A 14571-nucleotide genomic window follows, 5' to 3' on the forward strand; every position below is an offset into this window, starting at 1 on the left:
CTGGCTTCATATTCTCATTAAATAAGACAAAAACGTATATATTCAAATCACAAATGTTCTTCCACTGCTCTATTATAAAATGAAGTTTTACGATGCAAATCCTCAGGTGATTCATGCATTTGTGAATTCCAGTGTTGAATTCGTCATCGGACTCAGAACAAAACTTAGGAGGCTCAGCTTCCCATCAAACTTTTGTCGTTCTGAAGTTGCAGTGGCCTGTCGCCCGTGATAATAGAATCAAAATCACCATTACTTTCAACAGTGGTGATGAACAATAAGGGTATTTTAGGAATTTAAAATACTTAACACTCACATAAGTCACATATAAACGGAATGTGATGAAAAATTAACAGTAAGGGAGGTTTTAGACAATTGTCAAAACTTAAGGGGAACTTAAAACAATATGTAAACAGTAAGGGTACAATTTGTCAATTTCATGAATAGTAGAGGTAGTTTAAGAGATTTACCCTTTTAAATAATCTAATTTATGAATATTTTACAAATATGATTATGGGAATTTGGGGGTATTTTATGAATTTGATTATGACAATTTGGGGTGTATCTTATAAATGAAATTGTGGGATCTTAGGATTATAAGAATATGATGAAAACTTAGAGATACATTAAAAATCAATATTAAATCTATTGATATTTTACTAATTTACCATCGGGTTTGGGGAATTATATCCCCGTCCCTTCCCCATTCTTGATTTGGAGCAAAAATATTTTCCTCATTCCTATTTAAAATTCAAGAAAATTTGCCCCATTTGGGGAGGGGCAAGGCAAGGCCTTAGTTTTATGGGGAAAATTGCCATCCATACAATTCTAATAATTTTTTATAACTAATTAACTAACAATAAATTATAATATTTTATGATAATTTTCAAAAATTATTAAAATTGTTGTTGATTAGCAAAAATGTATAGTAAATTAGTTATTTACAAAATATATAGTAAATTCGTTATTTACAATAACAATAAATTAATGTGAATTGGTGTAAATTATTTACTTTTTAAGCCTAAATTATTTATTATTAATTAATGTATCTTGTTATTTAAATAATTATTTAGTTATTGAATTAAATAATCCATAAAATTATAATTTATATTGTTATTACATAATTTTAACTGTTTAAAATTTAGCTATGTTAAATATCTAAATAATATATAAAATACTTAATCTTTTTTTGTCATTTAAATTTTATTTCTTTAAAGTTATTATGTAATTTTACAAAATTTTTACACAATTATTTAGCTATTTTTAATATTTCGTTGTTTAAATATTTTTATTTATATTTTTAAAATATTATTTATCTATTAAATTAATTGAATAATCCATAAAATTATAATTTATATATTTATTACATAATTTCATCATGAATCTCAAAAAATAAAAAATTACTAATAATTTGAATATTATTAAACCTATTAAAATTATTTTTTTATGCTTTTAATAATTATTTTAAAGTTAATAATAGAATTTTATAATAATATTTAAATAATTGTTAAATGTTTTAATTTAAACTTTCTTTAGATAGATATAGATGAAAAGTGGGGGAGAGGAGAAATAGGAATTAGGATAATTTAAGAGAACTTGGAATTAGGAGAGGAAAAAAAGGGAGATAAGCCATGTTAGGTGGCAACTCATAGTGCTTTTAGTGGGAATCTTGCACCCCTCTAGAATTGCTCGATTTGGGTAACGAAGCAAATAGAGGACTGTTGATATGGCAAGCATATATATAAATCTCTCTCTCTCTCTCTCTCTCTCTCTCTCTATATATATATATATATAAAGGAGAGGAGAGAGAAAAAATTTAAATAATGCAATGAATTCCAAAATTTCGATAAATCGACTCGACTTTAAAATCGTCTAGATTTAGATGTTAGAACTTCTCTCAATTAATAATCCAATTTAATCCTATCTAATTCGATTAAAATAAAGTTTGATAAAAAATATTATCACTATTATTATGTAATATAATTATATTACAAAATTTATAATTGATAAATTAAATATTTTATATTTATACATTTATTATACGTATATAAACTAAAAATAATTAATTTTTTAAAACTTTTTTTATTTTTTTTTGGGTCATTTTAAATACAATACGATGGTTGTGAATTAAATCTGAATCCAATCAAAAATTTGACATCATAATTGGAAGCAAATGTAGATGTAACTAGATTTGATATGAATCAGATTCATTTACTCTTATGCCACCGCCAATCACCACTATATACTCATATAGAATCATAGAATTGGGCTTGCTTTTTTGCAGAGCAACTTATTTTTACATATGATGATCATCATTAGGCCTATTCATGGGCCAAGTTGAGCTGGTGTCAAGTTGGGATTTGCCTCTTTATATATAGAAAATGACCAAGCTCGAGCTCAAGCATGGCCCGACCATCAAGCCTAAATCTTAAATTTGAGCCTAATTTGGGTAGATATTTTATAATATATTAGTTATACATTATTAATAATATATTATATATTAGCGGAGACCCGTGCGATGCATGGGTTTTGTTAAAAGAATTTAAAGCAAAAAGAGACAGGGGTGCAACTTGGGAGAGCCCAACCTGAGTCCTACCCAACTCAACCAAAGCTTTTGTACAAGCTGAGCTTGAGTTTTCGAACTTCAAGTTGGTCTTGGTAAAAAAACTTCGAGTTTGGGCCACTATATTATATAATGCATTTTTGCTAATAATGTTATTATTACATAATATTATATAATATTATTTGGGTAAATTACAAAGACCCCCTTGTACTTTGTTTTGCGACAAAGACCCCCCGTACTTCTGTTAGTCTTCTGTTGAAGTCCGCCATTGCAATATTTTTTAATCCCCATAGTACCCTTGTAGTAAACAATTGGGAGAAAAACACTGTTCATCTTCCCCAATTTCACTATGCACGAACAACAGCGGCTGTAATCCCCTCCACCCCCCTCTACTTCAGATTCCTTCACATTTCTCTCTCTTTCTCTCCCCCGATCTCTTTTCTTCCCCTTCCCCTATATTCAAAATCTCAATTTTTTAGTTCAGTTTTAAGTTGCTTGAAGTTCTGAGATCTTGGAGAACTTGCATTTCCAACTTCTTCTAAACTGAGAAAAGAGGTAAAGAGGTGAGGGTCTTAGGAAAATTAGTACCTAAGGCCCTAAAACATCACCTCGAAATCAGTTTCAAGAGGAGTGAGAGTATTTTACTCCAAATTTTAAAATTCTATCAATCATTTTTATTGGTTTTCATTAGAAATTAAGCCTAAACCATTCCAATTTTGGGCTAGTACAATAACTTAGAGAGAGGGGTGCCTAATACCTTCCCTCTCCCAATCCTTTGGAACCTGGAATCTCTTGATTATGTGCCATTTTAGGTGAATAATAGATTTATTATGTAGAAAGCGAAGTCGATTTTCAAAGTTGGAAACGTGGGCCCGTTTCTTTTGAAAAATGGGTGGTAACTCCCTTTCTTTAAATTGGCCATGAGTTTCTTGAAGCTCACAACATGCCTTCTTAATTAATCCTTCATTTTCACCAATTACTGACATTTGGGTAAACACTTCCACACCAATGATGAACAAATATGGAAATAGAGGATCTCTTTGTCTAAGTCCCCTTTTTAGTTTGAAGTGACCATAGTCTCCCCCAATTTTGACTAAGAAAGTGGGAGTGGATATGCATTAGTAAATAAGGTTTATCCATTTTAGAGGAAAATTCATTTTTTATTTATCCTCTCTAAGAGATAGCAATTCCACAGGGCCAAAAGCTTTAGTCATGTATTGTTTGAGGGCTATGGTTCCTTTCCACTTCTTTTGTTTCCTCACGGAATGTAAGATTTCCTTTGTCAAAATGATATTGTCTATGATCTATCTATTTTTAAGGAAGTCAAATTGAAAGGGGGAGATGAGATCTTCTAAAATAGGTTGCATCCTCGATACCATCCATTATGAAATGATCTTATAAAGGACATTGCATAGACTAATGGGCCTATAATGGGATGTATTCTTCCGATTTTGGGAATGAAGACAAGGTTAATGCTATTGATATCTTTATGAAGGTGTATGGTATAGAAAAAAGTGAAGAACCATCTGATAAATGTCTTGGCCAAAAATGTCCCAATATTGTTGATAGAAAAAAAAAAAAACCGAGTGAATCTTTCTGGACTGTGAAGGTGCATTTAGTTAACTCCCATTGAAATCTCATCATAAGTAGGCACTTGTAAGAGGATATCCTTTTGTTGGTTCGTGATGTTTGGGAGGCAGATATGGGAATGAAGGGTCATTTTGATGTTCTCATTGAATCTCATATATGTCTTGCATAGACCTGACGAAGAGATTGGCTATATGCTCCTTGTTAGAGGTCCATTTCCCTGTGGGGAGCTTTATCCATTGGAAGTTGATGGAGGATGATTTGACCCGACCTATGAAATGATGACACATGGACCTGACTCAGCATGGGCAACAACTCAGCATCGTAGCCTGACCGCGGCTAAGTAACAAGCCCATAAAGCAGCTCGCTATATCATAGTTCGCTGTAGAAGTTCGCGACAACACGAGCTCTGGGTTCCCCGATCTGCCCAGAAGGGGATACTCCAAGACTGCTTTAGCTCGCGTACTAGGGAAACCAGCTCACTCCAGTCCCCAAGCAAATAAGTCACCACAGAGAACAACCTTAGTAAGGGAAACCCCGAAGTATTCCCAAGCTCGCTACAAAGTAGCTCGCGAGTAAGCGGCGCGGACATTTCTCAGGAAGCTTCTACCTGACAAACCGTACCGATCAATCTGTGCCACGTCTCTTAACTGACAGCGCAGTCCCCTGTCCTTTCGACAGACTGCACCCATGTCTCTCAGCAGGCAGAAGTGTGCCTGCCTCTTTAAGACGTGTCACTCATCCGAGCGAGAGGTACGTTGCAACGATCACCTATGCAGCCCTGGCAGGTAACGGTTGCGGCAGGGGCCCAGTGGCGGTTACACTCGATTTGACAGTAATTCCCCTATAAAATCCCATGAGGCAAAAGAGAAACTCTCTCAGACTTTTGAATACTTCCGCACTCATATACTCAACCTGAGTCTTTGTTTGCTCGCGAGCTAATCTCTCGGGCACATTGATAAAGCGCGACCTAGACTCCTAGCTTTTGCACTCTCTTTTTCTCCTTCCCCAACGTTTTGACTTAAGCTTCGGAATATTCCCACCGGGTAAATCCTCGGGAATCCTTCTTTCCATCTTCTCAGGTGCCGTCCGTTGCCAACAAGGAGCCAGTCAACAACCAGCTAGGAGTGCCCAAATCGTGCCGCATCATTTGGCGCCGTCTGTGGTAACCGCTTCTAAAAGCCATCCTCCAAGCTTTTACAACACTTCTTTTCCAAAAAAAAAACTTAGCATTCTTCATGGCTTCTTCCAGTAATGCCGGATGTGACGCCAGCCAAAACGTCGCCGGGGAAAAGCCCCAGTTTCCTACTGTCTGTATCGGGCAGTTTACTGTCCCCCTCCCAGCAGACGAAGTCCCCAGCCTGAATGTGCCTCTTACAGTGGCACCCGCCATTGCTCCGCTCCTTTCTACTGTAGGAGCAACCCCTACTGAACCCATGGTTGTGCCCCTGACGGCCAACCCGAACCAATTGGAGGACTTGGTGCAGTGCATGCGGGCAATGGAGGCTCAAATGCAACAGTTTCAATAGTTCCAGCTTTACCAGCAGCAAGTGCTGCACCAGGTCTCCCAGTACCAGTACTAGCAGCAATTTCCCTCTCTACCTCAGGCCCAGCAGCCGCTTCCTCCCCTGCACCCAGCCGCAAAGCAGGCCAAGCCGTCCCGCCGAGGTGAGCGATCTCGTAGGGGAGAGGTGTCCCAGGTTCAAGATCCTGCCAAAAGCCAATCCTCTTCCTGTAGAAAGAAGGAAAGCCTGACAGCCCCCGCCTCCCGGCCTATGGGCAGGACCGGGGCCTCCGAGCCAACTAGGCCCGCGTCGCCACAACCCTCACAATTCGAGCTCCCGCTCACAAAGAATCCATTCGAGGTCTTGGCCACGGATCCCAGACAAGGCCCTTCAGTCCAAAGTCATCGCCGACAGTCCGAGCCCATCGAGCTTGAAGACACTGAAGCATCAAGCGCTAACGCCAAACCGACAAAGCAGCAGCAGCGAAGATGCCGGTGAGCCCGCCGCACCGCGTCCAGAGCCTCTCCCGAGCTCAGAAGGAAAGAGGAGGTATGCTTTGGTGAAGTAAGAGGTGCCCCCCTCCTCTCAGTTTCTTCCCCACTATCTTCTGAACTCCTTGTTGTCCCCATGCCAAGGGACTTCAAGCTCCCTCCTCTAGATAAGTATGATGGGTCTTTCGATCCAAACGACCATGTGGATGCCTTCCAGTCCCAGATGCACTTGGCCAGAGCCATCGAGTCCTGCATGTGTGTGGCCTTCTCCACCACCTTCAAGGGAGTCGCCCGCACCTGGTACCGGAACCATACGCCAGGGTCGATAAGAAGTTGGGTACAGTTCGTGCAGGTCTTCGTCTCTCACTTCGTCACCAGCAAGAGGTGCCCGCGAACCCAAGAGAGCCTCCTTAGCATAGTGCAGAAAGAAGGGGAATCCATTCGGAGCCACATCAAGCGGTTCAATGATGCTTGTTTGCAGATACCCGACCTGGACCCTGCAATTCGCCTCACGGCAGCCAAGCGAGGTATCACCCATAAGGAGTTCAAATGGCACGTGGTTGTCAACCAACCCAAAACCGTGATCGAGTTCCTTAAACTCGCGGACTGGTTCATTGGGACAGAGGAAGAGATCAACCAGAGGGGCGAGTAGGCCCCAGAAAAAAGAAAGAGGGAGTCGCCCCCATCCAAAAGTGACAAGAAGAAGAAGAAGGATGTAGCTCGGGGGGCAAGGTCGGTTCAGCCCACCCGGGTCCCGCTAGTAGAAAGGGACTACACACCCCTCAACACCAAACGGGCCGAGATCCTCATGGCGATCAAGGACGCCCCGTATGTGAAGTGGCCACCTCGGCTGAAGGCAGACCCTAGCACCCGGAATAAGAATTTGTATTGTAGTTTTCATAAAGATCATGGTCATAGTATCGAGAGTTGTAAAAACCTCCGCGATGAGATAGAAGAGCTCATCCATCGTGGATATTTACGAAATTTTGTACAAAATAATAATAGTAGTAATAATAATAAAGCAGGTCGACAGGGGGAGCAAGGCAGAGACGCCCCCGAATCCAGCCGACAAGCGGAGCAACTACAGAAGCAGCCTCCCGAAGAGAGACCAGTTCGGGGGATCATCCACGTCATAGTCGGAGGATCGATTGTCACGGGTTGCACTTCAGCAGCAGCTCGCGCGTCAGCTTGTGAATCCAGCAGGGAAGAGTAGAACCCTCCAAAATGACCAAGGACAGAAGACCCCATCTTCTTCACACAGGACGATGCGCACGGGGTCCACTACCCTCATGACGACGCACTCGTCATAAAGATGAGGGTCAACGACTTCAAAGTCAAGCGAGTCCTTGTTGATTCAGGCAGTTCGGCAGATATCCTCTTCAAAGCGGCCTTCGACAAACTCCAACTTCAGGAGAGCGACCTAAAGCCCAAACACTCCCCTGGTTGGCTTCTGCGGAGAGGAGTTCGGCCCCTAGGAAGAGTGATAGTACCTGTGGAAGTCGGCACCTGGCCTAGTGTTGTAAGGCTCAACCATGACTTCTTGGTGGTCGGGACCCCCTCCCCATACAATGCCATAGTAGGTTGACCGATTACCCATGCCTTACGAGCTGTGGTGTCCACCTACTACTTGGCCGTGAAGTTCCCTACGGACTTCAGTATCGGGGTAGCGAGGGGAGACCATCTTGAGTCCCTTAAGTGCTATGTTGCCGCCCTCAAGGGAAAAGCTAAGGTGGCCGACGGCCTCGAGCTCGAGCGACCTGTGGAGTAGAGCGAGGAATGAGCTGCGCCCACAGAGGAGATTGTCTCCATTCTGACCTCGACAGAGGACCCTACCCGAACGCTTCAGATCGGCGCCTCCGTCGAGGAGCCCCTGCGGCCCGAACTGGTTCATTTTTTACTTATGAATTTAGATGTTTTCACTTGGTCCGTGATAGAAATGCCCGGTATAGACCCCAGCATTATAACTCATAAGCTCAATACTGATCCTGTAGTTAGGCCCGTTAAGCAAAAGAAACGAAACCTAGCCCTAGAGCGGCGAAGGGCAGTCGATGAGGAGGTCGGGAAGTTCATCGCAACCGATTTTATCAGGGAAGTCTATTACCCGAGCTGGGTGGCCAACCCCGTTATGGTGAAAAATTCTAATGGTAAATGACGCATGTGCGTCGACTACACCGACCTGAACCGAGCTTGCCCAAAGGACTACTTCCCACTCCCCAGGATTGACCGCGTAGTGGACGCGTCCTCGAGGCATGAGTTGTTGAGCTTTCTAGACGCCTACTCGGGCTACAATCAGATCAGGATGGACCCAGTAGACGAGGAGAAAACTACTTTCATAACCGAGCTCGGCCTGTACTGTTACAAGGTCATGCCCTTTGGGTTAAAAAATGCCGGGGCGACCTTCCAAAGACTTGTAAATAAACTGTTCGAGCCATTAATTGGCCTAAAGGTGGAATGTTATGTAGACGATATGGTTGTCAAAACCCAACTTTCTTGTGATTTAATACAAGACTTGAATTTAGTTTTTGAGATTCTGCGTAAATTTAATATGAAGTTGAACCCGAACAAGTGTGCCTTTAGAGTCGCCTTAGGCAAATTCTTAGAGTATATAGTGAACCGGCGTGGCATCGAGGCTAATCTGGATAAGATAAAGGCCATCTTAGACATGAGACCACCTCGGAAAGTAAAGGAGGTTCAGAGGTTGAATGGCAGGATAGCCGCTCTGGGCCGCTTCATGTCCAAATCGGCAGACCGCTGCCTGCCTTTCTTTAAGGCAATGAAAAGCAAAGAGTTCGAATGGACCCAAGACTGCCAGATCGCGTTTGACGAGCTCAAAAGGTACCTCGCCAGTATTCCGGTTTTAACCCAGCCCGAAAAGGGCGATGCTTTAGAGTTGTACCTTTCGGCCAATGACGAAGTGGTCAGCTCAATACTAATAAAGGAAGTAGACCGGGCCCAACGGGCTATCTACTACGTTAGTAAAGTGTTGTAGGGAGCAGAGACGTGATGTCCAGAAATAGAAAAACTGGCCCACGCACTGGTTATCGTAATCCAAAAGCTTCGCCCGTACTTCCAAGCTCATACTGTTATTGTCCTCACCAACAAACCTCTGAGGTAGGTCTTGCTCAAGCCCGAGGTCTTCGTTCGGCTGACGAAGTGGTCCGTTGAACTTAGCGAGTATGATCTCCAATATAAGCCACGAACTGCTATAATGGCCCAAGCCTTAGCGGATTTCGTTGCGGAGTGCACTTTCAGCTAAGAAGTCCCCAGGCCGGTTGAGCACGAGGCCCCCAGTCTGGGCGAGCTTGAAGCTCCCAGGCCGGTTGAGTCCAAGCACCGTGATGTAGCAACCAGGACGGCATCTCTCCCAATGAGGCCAAGCGTGAACTAAGATGAGGAGCCCAGGATCCTTCACGTAGATGACTCCTCCAACCAATAGGGCAGCGGAGCTGGGATAATTCTGCATGGCCCAAGTGGCATAAAGTTGGAGTACGCACTACGCTTTGAGTTCGCGGCATCCAACAATGAAGCGGAGTACGAAGCGCTGATAGCCGGGCTAGCCCTAGCCAAAGAAGTGGAAGCCAAACACATCATCATCCGCAGCGACTCCCAGCTTGTAGTCAACCAAGTCACAGGCGAATATGAAGCCCGCGAACCGACTATGATCGCTTACCTAGCCAAAGTACAGGAGGCTCTGCTCAACATCCAGTCATACTTCATTAGGCAAATCCCAAGGTCGGAGAACGCTGAGGCCGACGCCCTGTCCCAGTTGGCCAGCACCAGTGATAACACCATGAGGACCGTGTATATAGAGGACCTGCCTTGGCCTAGCTATCTCGGGGGGGAAGAAGAGGTCGCTCCCGTCGTTCAAGTAGAGCCGAGCTGGATCGACCCGCTCGCGAGCTTTCTGCTACACGAGACCCTCCCTGCGGACCGCAATGCCGCCAGAAGGGTAGACCGTCAGGCGGCCAAATACGTCATAATAGGCGAACGGTTGTACTGAAGATCCTACATGCTCCCCTACCTGCACTGCCTGCGACCTTTCGAAGCCGAGCTTGTACTCTACGACACTCATGAAGGCCTATGCGGCGGACACTTGGGGGCAGGGCCCTCGCCCAAAAAACACTACGACAAGGGTACTACTGGCTGACAATGAAAGCAGGCGCCACCGAACTCGTCAGGAAATGCGACAAGTGCTAGAAGCACGCCAACATCCATCATCAGCCCGCTGCCAACCTCAAATACCTCACCAGCCCGTGGCCTTTTGCACAATGGGGTATCAACTTACTTCGGCCGTTCCCACTAGCGACAGGACAGAGGAAGTTCCTAATGGTACATGTGGATTATTTCACCAAGTGGGTAGAAGCCGAACCTCTTGTAACAATCACGACCCAAAATTTCCAGAACTTCTTTTGGAAGAACATAGTGTGCTGCTTTGGTTTACCTCGGGTGCTAATCTCTGACAATGACAAGCAGTTTGAGGACATAAAATTCTAGAACTGGTGCCAAGACATTGGGATACGGCAGAATTTCACTTCGGTCGCACACCCTCAAGCGAATGGTCAAGCAGAGGTTACGAACAGAGCTATTTTTCGCGGACTGAAAGTGCGCCTAGATCGATTGAAAGGACTGTGGGTAGACGAACTACCCAGCATTTTATGGGCCTACTGAACTACAGAAAAGACCGCCACAGGAGAAACTCCCTTCAACCTCACCTATGGCACCGAAGCAGTCGTCCCAGTTGAGATTGAGATTCCCTTGTTACGATTGGAAGCATACGATGACAAGGCAAATGGAGACGAGCTACGTACCAACTTTGATTTACTCGACGAAGTAAGGGACCTCGCATATATTAGGACTGCAGCCTACCAACAAAGAGTAGCCCGGTACTACAACGCCAGGGTCAAGAAGCGGAACCTCAGTGTTGGTGACCTGGTCCTTCAAAAAGTTATGGTACCTGAACCTGGCGTTGGCAAGCTCAGACCGAATTAGGAAGGACCCTACCGAGTGAAACGAGTTCTCGGGGAAGGAACATATGAGCTCGAGACCCTCGAAGGGAAACAAGTACCTCAGGCATGGAATATTGTCAACTTTAGACAATATTACTTGTAACAACTGAGTAGACCACGAGTCACTCCCAGTGCCTAAGGGCCAAAATGCTGAGTTAACATGATCTCGGCGCAGTAAGACCAGTCGCCTCTATTGCACGGGAGAACTACTAAGTAGACCACGAGTCACTCCCAGAGCCTAAGGGCCAAAATTTTGAGCTAACAGGATCTCGGCGCAGTAAGACCCAGTCGCCTCCGCGACATGGGTAAACTTCAAAGACAGACTGCAAGCCACCCCCTCAGCCTAAGGGCTAAGGCGCTAAGCTAACCAAAAACTCGGCATCAAGAAATACTTGGCCGCTTCGGCGGTGCAAGCAAAGCGCGAAATGGCATTGGCGTAAGCAGCTCGAGTTCAAATCCTACGAAGCATGACTCATCTCAGCACGTTGGATGAGCTAAGGAAGAACCGAAAAACACATAGCTCGGGTATGCGTGGCACCATGGGGATGCCTTAAAATGTCAAAAGACGGCTCGGGACAACAATGGCCGAAGGGTCCTACTTCGAGTAAGTAGCTTTAAGTAACTTCAAACGATGAGAGCATTTTGGCAAAAAGGAAAATTCATTACTGGTTCAAAAAAAAAGCAAATTACAAAGCAATAACCGAGCTAAATAGCTCGGGAAAGTCTGACAGAAGGTGAGAGGGCACAACTGCCCAACAAAAGATCTTTTCAAGACCAGGTTTATGGCACCCGGGAGCCACCAGAAGTCCAGACAAACGCCACCAAAGCCTCAGGAATCCACCTCCTCTTCCTCGTCCTCCGGAGAGTCAGGCTCCTCTTCCTCCACCTGGTCCGCCGTCTCGGGAGACAGACCCTTCATAGTGATGCCGTCGAGGTTGAGCCTAGAGAATTTCTTCCGGACCAACCACCGGCAGAGCTTGAACCCAGAGTGGTATGAACTTGAGCCATAATCTACCTGGAGGTCATGATATTCCTGGGAGTCTATGAAGTCCCAGACCGCCTTCTCTCGCTCGGCCTCCACCATGTTGTCGAAATTCTGAGTTCGGTCCAGAAGAGTGGACTCCAAGTCCCGAACCTGTTGGCGAAGGAGCTCCCTCTCCGCTGCACCCTTGATGACTCCTCCCTGTAGCGTGCGCTTTCTTCAGAAAGCCTGGCAATGTGCGCCTCCTGGTCTCGGACGAATAGCTCTTGGGACTCGCTCCCCTTGCGAGTGTGAAAGAGCTCGCCCTGAGTCCGGTCGAGCTCGCCCTGAGTCCGGTTGAGCTCGCCCTGAAGCTTCTGAATGTTGACCTTCTAGTTATGAGCGTCGCAGGAGTGGACATGTGTCTGGAGGGCCATGGCGTGTATGGCGGTGTTTACCTGCCAATAAGAGACGAGAGTCAAAAGACAACAAAAAATGAAAGAAGGACAAAGGAAGATAGAAGGACCACTTACCACCATACAGTGAGAGGCGGCAAGCGCGGCAAGATCCCCAGGTTCCATCGCTCCCCACTTAGCGACCTCCTCGTTGCAGATCGCTCTCCGGATCCTCCTATGAGCCACGACGAAGTCGTTTACGCCCTCCCAGTTCCCCACTGGGAGCCGCGGATAGGGAAACGACCGAGAAGGACCCGGGGGGGCTACCTCTTGCTGCGGGAGCTCGCCCTCCTCGAGGCTGGCCCCGCCGGCACACCCTTCGGATGGAGGCGGCGGAACTTCAGGCGGCGAAGAGGTGAAGCTTGGCTCAGCAGACCCGTAATCAGTACCCCCAGAGGGGGGAGTCTGATCGGGGCGCGACCTCTTTACTTTGCGCCTCTGGTTGCTCGACAGAAGACGGCATGAATCAACACCAGACATGATGACTGCCAAGAAGAAACCATAAGGTATTAGTTTGGTAAGAACAAAGTATATGTATATACGCAACAGTGACAAGGTACTACGTGACCTAAAGAAGCAACCTACCCGGGCTCAGACCGGCATGCACAAGCTTCTCCTCGGTCAAGTAATCCGAATAGAGGAAGCCAACTGATGCTCAAGACAGCACCGTTTTTTGAGTATCAGGGTCCAACTCGACCCCAGAGTTCTGAATGGCGCCCCTCCAAGAAGTAGGGAAGGGCCACCCCTCTAGGTTGCGGACCAAAAAATAATCCCGCTTCCATGCGGGAATTTTATTTGGAAGCTCATATAAGAGCTTGTAGCCATTGCGGGGAGAGAAGTAGTAGAGACGCCTCTCTGGTGGAGCCCCGGGTGTGGCATTTTTTATATAGAGGATAGCAGAGAAAATGTCGAGGTTGAAAGGAAGATAGTATTCACAGCACAAGGATAAAGTCCCAACCTTGTTCCAAATGGCATTGGGATGAAGCTGATCGATAGTGACGTTGAAGTGGTTTAGCACTTCCACTACCAAGGGGTGCTGGGGGAGACGCAGGCCAGCTTCAAGCTGCTCCTGACAGATAACTATCTCGTTGGGACCTTGCTCCCACGGAAAGTTACCGGTGGGAAGGCAGTAAACAAGGTCCCTGGGGAGGTGGAAATAGCTGATTAAAGACCTAAGGCTCCCCTCTGTCATAGAGGAAGGGCCGAAAGTATCGGGCTCCCTTCCCTGGGAAGTGGAGGCTCCATCGCCGGAGGTCTCTCGGGCCCCCGGGCCTTGTTCCCAAGCTCCCCCCGAAATCGAGGGAGCATTGTCACCCTGGCCATCGCCCTGGTGGCGACTATGGTACGGGTACCCTGACATGACTGATAGTGATCGGGACTCACCGAAAAGGTTGGGATGAAGTAAAGTGAGAGAGAGACCTAGAGGGCCCTCCTATTTATAGGCTCCGCGCCTCTGAATCAACAGCCCGAATTAAGGCAGATCGGACGATTCGCAGGTGTGCTGACCGCACACCTTCTGAAACTGAAAAGCGATTGGCTGCACGTCCCCCATGATTGAGGTAACGGTGGTTGCACGACATCCGGAGTTAAAAGCCACCCCAACACGTTTTTGGAATACAAAAGGTCAGAAAATCTCCCGCTTCCCGTGAACGCATTTAATGTGAGCAGTCAATCAAGTTTGAATTTTGGTCAAATCAGTCCATCGTACTTCATGAACTCCTTGCGCTAAGGCAACACTCTTAGCTCGAGGAGTGGGGGGCAATTGATGGAGGATGATTTGACCCAACCTATGAAATGATGACACATGGACCTGACTCAGCATGGGCAACAGCTCAGCATCGCAGTCTGACCGCGGCTAAGTAACAAGCCCATAAAGCAGCTCGCTATATCATAGTTCGTTGTAGAAGTTTGCGACAACACGAGCTCCAGGTTCCCCGAGCTGCCCAGAAGGGGATACTCAAAGACTGCTTTAGCTCGTGTACTAGGGAAACCAGCTCACTCCAGTC

Source organism: Nelumbo nucifera, chromosome 3 (assembly GCF_055504915.1).
Source record: "Nelumbo nucifera cultivar China Antique chromosome 3, China Antique-T2T, whole genome shotgun sequence".
NCBI lineage: Eukaryota > Viridiplantae > Streptophyta > Magnoliopsida > Proteales > Nelumbonaceae > Nelumbo > Nelumbo nucifera.